The sequence below is a fragment of the Salvelinus sp. IW2-2015 genome, linkage group LG25 (assembly GCF_002910315.2).
Source record: "Salvelinus sp. IW2-2015 linkage group LG25, ASM291031v2, whole genome shotgun sequence".
NCBI classification, from domain to species: domain Eukaryota; kingdom Metazoa; phylum Chordata; class Actinopteri; order Salmoniformes; family Salmonidae; genus Salvelinus; species Salvelinus sp. IW2-2015.
The window spans coordinates 2,138,224-2,146,514 of record NC_036865.1 but is presented as its reverse complement, the minus strand read 5'-3'; the positions used below and the strand labels follow the sequence as shown (position 1 = coordinate 2,146,514).

At 40.5% G+C, this 8,291-nt stretch overlaps 1 long non-coding RNA gene across 1 annotated transcript in view; it reads right to left on the bottom strand.

The window, feature by feature from the left end:
- Positions 1-1,545: 1,545 nt before the first annotated feature.
- LOC111951821 (uncharacterized) overlaps positions 1,546-8,291 on the bottom strand; it is a 126,969-nt gene continuing 120,223 nt past the window's right edge. The window contains exon 3 of the long non-coding RNA XR_002875649.2: positions 1,546-2,023. This is a non-coding gene — a long non-coding RNA (uncharacterized lncRNA). The remainder of the gene's footprint in view (positions 2,024-8,291) is intronic.

Sequence of the window (8,291 nt, the reverse complement as noted above, 5' to 3'; positions counted from 1 at the left end):
CGCTACTGACAGCTATATCGTCCACTAATACAGGACTAGTAAAAGGCCCAGTGCACTAATTTTGTAAAGATTTTCAGGGGGTGCTGCAGCACCCTCAGCACCCCTACTTCCCATGGCTATGTTTGAAGCTGACTTCCTGGTGTTTTTGTGGTCTTTTATGTCCAACAATACAAATAAAAAAATATATATATACATTTATTGAAAATGAAAAAATTACATATCTGATTTCCATAAGGATTCACACCACTGAGTCAATACTTTGTTGAAGCACCTTTTACAGTGGTTACAGCTGTGAGTCTTTCTGGTTAAGACTAAGAGCTTTCCACACCTGGTGTGTTCAACATTTGGCCATTATTCTTTAAAAAAAAATTCAAGATCTGTCAAATTGGTTTTTGATCATTTCTCGACAAACATTTTTAGGTCTTCCCATTCATTTTCAAGGAGGTATAAGTCAAAATTGCAACTCAGCCAGTTAGGAACATTCACTGTCTTCTTGGTAAGCAACTCCAGCGTAGATTTGGTCTTGTGTTTTAGGTTATTGTCCTGGTGAAATCTCCCAGTGTCTGGTGAAAAGCCGACCGAACCAACTTTTCCTCTAGGATATTTGTCACGCCCTGACCTTAGTTATCTTTGTTTTCTTTATTATTTTGGTTAGGTCAGGGTGTGACGAGGGTGGTATGTGTGTTTTCGTCTTGTCTAGGGTTTTTTGTATATCTATGGGGTTTTGGTATTGTCTAGGTAAATGTTGGTCTATGGTGGCCTGAATTGGTTCCCAATCAGAGACAGCTGTTTATCGTTGTCTCTGATTGGGGATCCTATTTAGGTTGCCATTTTTCCATTTTGGTTTTGTGGGTTATTGTCTATGTGCAGTTGCCTGTTTCAGCACTCGTTGAGTGGTGAATAGCGTCACGTTAGTTTGTTTAGTGTTTCTTCGTTTAATTAAAGAGTATGTATTCATATCACGCTGCTCCTTGGTCTCAATACAACGATCGTGACAATATTGCCTGTGCTTAGCTCCATTCCATAATTTTTTTTTATCCTGAAAGCCTCCCCAGTGCTTAACGATTACAAGCATACCCATAACATGATCCAGCCACCACTATACTTGAAAATATGGAGAGTGGTACTCAGTAATGTGTTGTATTGGATTGTCCCCAATTTACTTATTTTTACCCATCTACCAATAGGTGACCTTCTTTGCGAGGCATTGAAAAACCTCTGTGGTTGAACCTGTGTTTGAAATTTACTGCTCGACTGAGGGACCTTGCAGATCATTGTATTTGTGGAGTACAAAGATGAGGTAGTCATTCAAAAATCATGTTAAACACTATTATTGCACATGGAGTCCATGCACCTTATTATGTGACTTGTTAAGAAAATGTGTGCTCCTGAACTTATTTAGGCTTGCCATAACAAAGGGGTTGAATACTTATTGACTCCAACTTTTCATTTTGTATTTATTTGTACAAATTTAGAAAAACACAATTCCACTTTAACATTATGGGGTATTGTGTGTAGACCAGTGACCAAAAATCTCAGGTCACAACACAACAAAATGTGAATGGTCAAAGGGTGTGAATACTTTCTGAAGTCACTGTATATAGTACATAAACAATAAAACCTTCTTAAAAACACAAGTGGCAATATGTACATTAAATAACATGTTGGTTATTTCCCCCAATTTTGGTGAGTTTTATCTACATAATGACCCTAACATTTCCCTTTTTTCTGTAAAAAAAAAGATCAGAGCTCTCTGGAGCGACTGAAACATGCCTTAGATGACCTTCACTCTGTGTATAGAGGTGAAGAGTGGTGACAGCCCAAGTGAGGGCCCTTCCATCTCCAGCCCTGAGGAGATCCTTCAACCCTCTACCTCCAGCAACGAGGAGATCTTCCAGCCCTCTACCTCCAGCCATGAGCTCCTGACCTCCCAGCCCTCTTCTCCTTACAGCCATGAGCAGGACCCTGGGGAGGGCACCTCCAGGCTTTGGAGGTCATCCCCACCCGTGTGACTCAGGAAACCCTGAAAAGGAAAATCAGGAAGATGCTGACATCATATACGTGGACAAATTCCCAATGGTGTTGTCTGCAGTGCAGTTTGACTGGACAATAAAGGAATTGCACAATTACCCCAAGGTGTTGGTCAGCTGTGTAGAAAGCATGCATCACCACCAGCACTGGGGAGGTTAGCCAGGGAAGCCCAGCCTCAGAGGCCGCCCTGGTGTCTTCAAAACCAAGATCTCAAGAGTCCTGCAACTCCATCAGGAGTTCGGCCAGAGTGCCAGAGTGCACTCGGCCAGAGTGCATAAAAGGATTGGTATTGAGATTTAACATTTGACCAGAAAAGCGTGGAGCGTAGCTACACGTTTGAAATGGTTGGAACTTTGAACCTCAACACGAGGTGAAGAAAATCAACTCACCTCCCAGACTAGACCAGAACATTGCCAGGCTGCAGCTCTGCATGTAAAGTGGTTCATACTCTGACRATCAACACGAGGTGGAGAGAGGAGAAAACTCCCKTCTTGGACAATCACTGGTACGGCTGATCAGCTGTTCAAATATCTAGAAAAGCGAATCTAAGTGGGGCCATCCTACTATTCCTAAATCATCTTACTGTACTATTCTTCTCAAATCACCATATCCTACTACGCTCATCACCAATGGGAACCGTCGACACGGCTGGCTAGCTATCTTCCAGAGTGAACAAACATAGAAGARGGAAAAGGGGAGACCCCTTTCGGAGTATTAGAGCCATATAAGCTTGCTGCTGTAGGCCAACGACCTTCCTAAGGAGGGCTGGTTCCGACAGAGATAAATGGCGAACAAAGGCATTCACACGTAACGTTAAATACATTGATTTCTTACATCAAATGGGCGGCAGTTCGTGTGCAAAGCTTTTGATTACTGTGAGAATAGTTATGAAATGAAACAACAATAAGTTTGTCCCCCCCCCCCCGCCCTCCAATTCATTTTCTGTGTAATAAGCCGTCATATGTTGTCAGTCAGTTAGGGACCTTTTTCTCATGTATTAAAGTGTGTATGTTTATTCTGTGTTATTATTTAGTTAGCTAGTAATTAAATAATTTAACCAATTCATTTACTACTGAATCATGATTAAGGCTGGGGTTTTTGCAGATCCAAAAGGTTACAACTGCTCAGAATGCTATGATAAGAGGTTATGATTAATATGTTAACTGTTAAATGGATGTGATAGGTAAAGACCTTTAGAATTTAATTTGGGAGATGGTAACTCTTTAAACAACCGCTCTCGTGGTGCCCCAAATTCCTAATGAGTTAATTGTTACATGATTCATTTAATCGGGTAACAATTAAACATATTTGGTTGATTCAATAAATAACAGTCATCAGATTAATGAAAGTAAAGTCACGACACTGGACTCTGCCATCTCCAGATTGTTCTGCTGCAGCTGCTGCAGAATAAAAAGGAAGAGGCGGAGCCAGTGAAAAGCATCAGATCAACCACGGTGGGTAAAAAGTTAGACTTTTACAACTTTTTTAAATGTTATAATATTTTATATTAGCATGAAAGATATTAGGCCTACAATTCATACATATCAGACAACATCATTGTGGGTTAGAGACCAGACCTGAGTCACATATTCATAACAATAGTGTCCCTTCATATACATAGACCCAATCACATAGGTTACCTGAAAACAATTTATGTTAGCGTTTAAACAATTTAAAATTGGTGTTGTAAATAATTATCTCTTAATAACAATACATGAACAAAAACATGTGGACACCTGCTCGAACATCTCATTCCAAACTCATGGGCATTAATATGGAGTTGGTCCTCCCTTTGCTGCTATAACAGCCTCCACTCTTCTGGAAAGGCTTCCACTAGATGTTGGAACATTGCTGCGGGGACTTGCTTCCATTCAGCCAAAAGAGCATTAGTGAGGTCAGGCAGTGATGTTGGGCGATTAGGCCTGGCTTGCAGTCGGCGTTCCAATTCATCCCAAAGGTGTTCGATGGGGTTGAGGTCCGGGCTCTGTGAAGGTCAGTCAAGTTCTTCCACACCGATCTCGACAAGCCATTTCTGTATGGACCTCGCTTTTTGCACGGGGGCTTTGTCATGCTGAAACAGGAAAGCGCCTTCCCCAAACTGTTGCCTCGAAGTTGGAAGCACAGAATCGTCTAGAATGTTATTGTATGCTGTAGATTTCCCTTCACTGGAACTAAGGGGCCTGAACCATGAAAAACAGCCCCAGACCATTAATCCTCCTTCAACAAACTTTACAGTTGGCACTATGCATTAGGGCAGGTGGAGTTCTCCTGGCATCCGCCAAACCCAGATTCATCCGTTGGACTACCAGACGTGATTCATCACTCCAGAGAACGTGTTTCCATTGCTCCAGAGTCCAATGGTGGCGAGCTTTACACCACTCCAACTGATGCTTGGCATTGCGAATGGTGATCTTTGGCTTGTGTGTGGCTGCTCGGCCATGTAAACCCATTTCATGAAGCTTCCGACAAACAGCTATTGTGCTGACGTTGCTTCCAGAGGCAGTTTGGAACTCGGTAGTGAGTGTTGCAACTGAGGACAGCCAATTTTTACACGCTACACACGTTCTGTGAGCTTGTGTGGCCTACCACTTCACAGCTGAGCTGTCGTTGCTCCTAGACGTTTCCACTTCACAATAACAGCACTTACCGTTGACCGGGGCAGCTCTAGCAGGATAGAAGTTTAACGAACTGACTTGTTAGAAAGGTGGCTCCTATGACGGGGCCACGTTGTCACTGCACTCTTCAGTAAGGCCATTCTACTGCCAATGTTTTGGCTATGGAGATTGAATGGCCATTGTCAGCAATGGGTGTGGTTGAAGTACCTGAATTCACTAATTTGAAGGGGTGTCCACATACTTTTGTATATATTGTGTATAATACTGGCAAAGAACGGCAGGTTCCAAGACGTTCCCCGGCCCGAGCAGCCCGACTTTTTCAACAAACCACTTATCCAACACTAATCTATTAGCGAACAAACAGATTACTAAAGAGAAGGAAAAAAACATTTGGTTGTTATTTGTCATGAATTAATTTGTAATGCTATTAAATTAGCACACATAGTGGGTGACGCACAGAGATGGAGAAAACCTTTCTAAAACAGCTTTAAAATTTAGATACTGGACTGAGTAAATAAGGCAAAGGCGTAGGCTACAGAACACAAATATTTCTTCTTTTTTTACCTTAATTACTTATTTAGGCTAATCAGGGTTGGGCTCAATTTGAATTGAAGGCAGTCCATTCAGGAAGTAAACTAAAATTGCAATCCAATAATTTAAAAAAGGGCATTTTCGATGACTTCCCAATAAACTGAAAAGTAGAAGTTCTTTTTTTCAAAAGATTTTACATTTCAGAATTTTCAATTCAAATCACTTCCTGAATTGACTGCTTTCAATACAAATTGAGCCCAACTCTGAGGCTAATGCAAAAAATGGATGAAAGGGAGCAGACAAAGGAGATGCAGGCTAGTATTGGCCTACAGTACACTCTTCATTGCGGTTCTATATAGAACCTTTTGGTTCTTTGGTCAGAATAMAATGTAAGAACCCTTGTTCCAACCTCTGGAGATAGAACCTTTAGGTTTCTATTATTCAAAAGATGTCAAACACCAACTGCCATTTATCCAGCACGACGGCTCAAGAAGACCATGGTTGAAAAAAACAATAAAGCAGTTGTTTTAGGCAAGCAAAGTTGATTGTTGTGTTCAAATATGTGACCTGTTTCAGGAAACTAGGCYTATGTCGCAAGTCACTATTTCACAGGAGAGACATTTAAACATTTTTCATATTTTTTAAATCAAATGCGCTTTTTGGCAGAAATGCCTTTTGGAACATGTAAACTTTCATGTGCCTTAATAACAAACTTGTATGCCATCTGTAAATACAAATACAATTGTTAAATTACAAGCCTTGTTGGAAAAAGTCAGCAACCTTCCCACTAGCCATGATTGGCTGAGGCAATGAGTGGACTGGACATGCCGAGAGAGGAGTTCGGATTGGTCTGCCATATTGAAGGCTTCTGTCTATTTGAGTCAGTCTGTGTTGGTAATCCTGTCGAACGTGGCTTTTAAAAGAAGGTGTAATGTAGTGCAGCTGCATAAGTGTTGCTCTCCACTTTTTGGAGGYTTGAGTTTTGAAATTAGTGGAATTAGATTATGATAGCTAAAGAGATGGAGAAAACACCTGTCTCCGGATTATATATTCAAACATCCGTGACAGGGAGACACGTCCACCATGCATGATGATGTATACAGGTAGGATAGTCTAGTGTTAGCTAACTACATTTTCAGATATTAAACGTTTATAATTTTGACAGAAAGTGGTTTAATTTCAAGCTAAAGTGTACTGTTACCTAGCTAGCTAATAATACGTTAAGTGTATCACTTTATTATTTGTTGTTTAACTAGCTAKAGTTAGCTGGCTGGCTCGTTAGCTAACGTTTGGTTGGCTAGTTAGAGCCTAATGTTAGCTAGCTAACATTGAACCTGGTTTGGATAGACCAAAAGTGGGTCGTGATGACGTGGCAGGTGGCAGCGTGGGAGTCACAGCTTGTCCCATAAATGAATCACAAAAATTGAGGATTAGCTGATAATTACGAAACAAACATTCTGGATAATATAGAGAATCTATAACTATTTATTGATTGCATTTTGATATGCTCGAAAAAGAAACGGATACATCGAAGCGAACAAGAGCAGACCTTTCCTTGAGTTCTGATGGGGCGAAACGGGAGGGAAGCCGCCGTCTAAAATTCAAAATGTAACATTGGAGGGGAATGTTTTTATAACTATGTCTCCAGAATAATTGCTACAAGTATGAGCGAGTAGTTAATAAAACTGGATCTATTGCCTGGGCTACTGGGGGAGGTTGAGGTCTTAAAAACAGGATTGGATTACAGTAGTAAAATAATGGAAGAAATACGAGCGTAAAATAAGATATTGAAAACTACCGTGGACTKCCTAAAAGACACTACAGAGAGGCTACGGTATGATAATAAAACAATGAAAGCCAAATTATGGGCAAAAGTATGAAAAATAATAATATCGTTGTAATGGGAATAAAGGAGGATGAAAACGAATACCTTTTTCAACCAAAAACAGGGAGCTTTTCTCCCCGGCTTTGCAGATGAGAGAATGGCTTAAGATACGACTTGCTCTATGTCAGATCGAACAGGCCCTCAGTGGAACATCCCTGCCTGTGTACGCATTGGAAGAGGATGTCTGTGGGCGAGATGATTTGAAAGCCAMAAMAATCTCTTCAGTGGGATATAGTCCAGYCTCCAAAGTGACAATTTTAGGTTGTGCCGAATTCAATAGTTTAAATGCCACCAAATCAGTTCGTATGTATTTTCAAAAGCCTYCACAGAGGTCAACTATTTTGTGCCCGTCTTTAGCTTTAGGTGGGGAGATTACTTTGAAGTCCTTGAAATGATGAAACATGTGGAAACTCTTTTCCAACATCGTGAACATTTGCGTCGATGGGCGCTTCTGTCTTCAAGACAGAACATGGGCCTACAGGCAAGAACGTTGATCTATGATGGAAAAGAAAACATACGAAACCTGGAAGGCGCTGGAGATCAAGGGGGGAAGAGACAGTGTCTGAACCGGTCACGTCTTGACGATGGGGATTTAGAGACGGATGGTAGTGTTGGTTTACAATAGATAATTCACAAGCCCTTCTTCTCTAAGAAAGGAATTACTTATAAAACATGTATATGTAGGATTGTTCAAAAATAACATGTAATATGTATGCATTTAGGTACTAAAGATTTTTCTTTAAATCATTGAATGAAATATCAGGCTATCTCGGTCTCTCTCTCCGTGTGTGTCTGTGTGTGTGTGTGTGTATGTTGACAAGGATCTGTAGCATCCGGGGGAGCGAATGACCTCTGTCACCCCCCATGGAATCCTTTATCCCCCCATGGAGATTTTTGACGGTGAGTTGAAAATTACAATATAATGAATGCTTTTTATATCTAAATATGCCTGTTTATAAATATGAATATATTGTATATTAATACGGTATTATATAACCATATATATATACAGTGGGGAGAACAAGTATTTGATACACTGCCGATTTTGCAGGTTTTCCTACTTACAAAGCATGTAGAGGTCTGTAATTTTTATCATAGGTAAACTTCAACTGTGAGAGACGGAATCTAAAACAAAAATCCAGAAAATCACATTGTATGATTTTAAAGTAATTAATTTGCATTTTATTGCATGACATAAGTATTTGATCACCTACCAACCAGTAAGAATT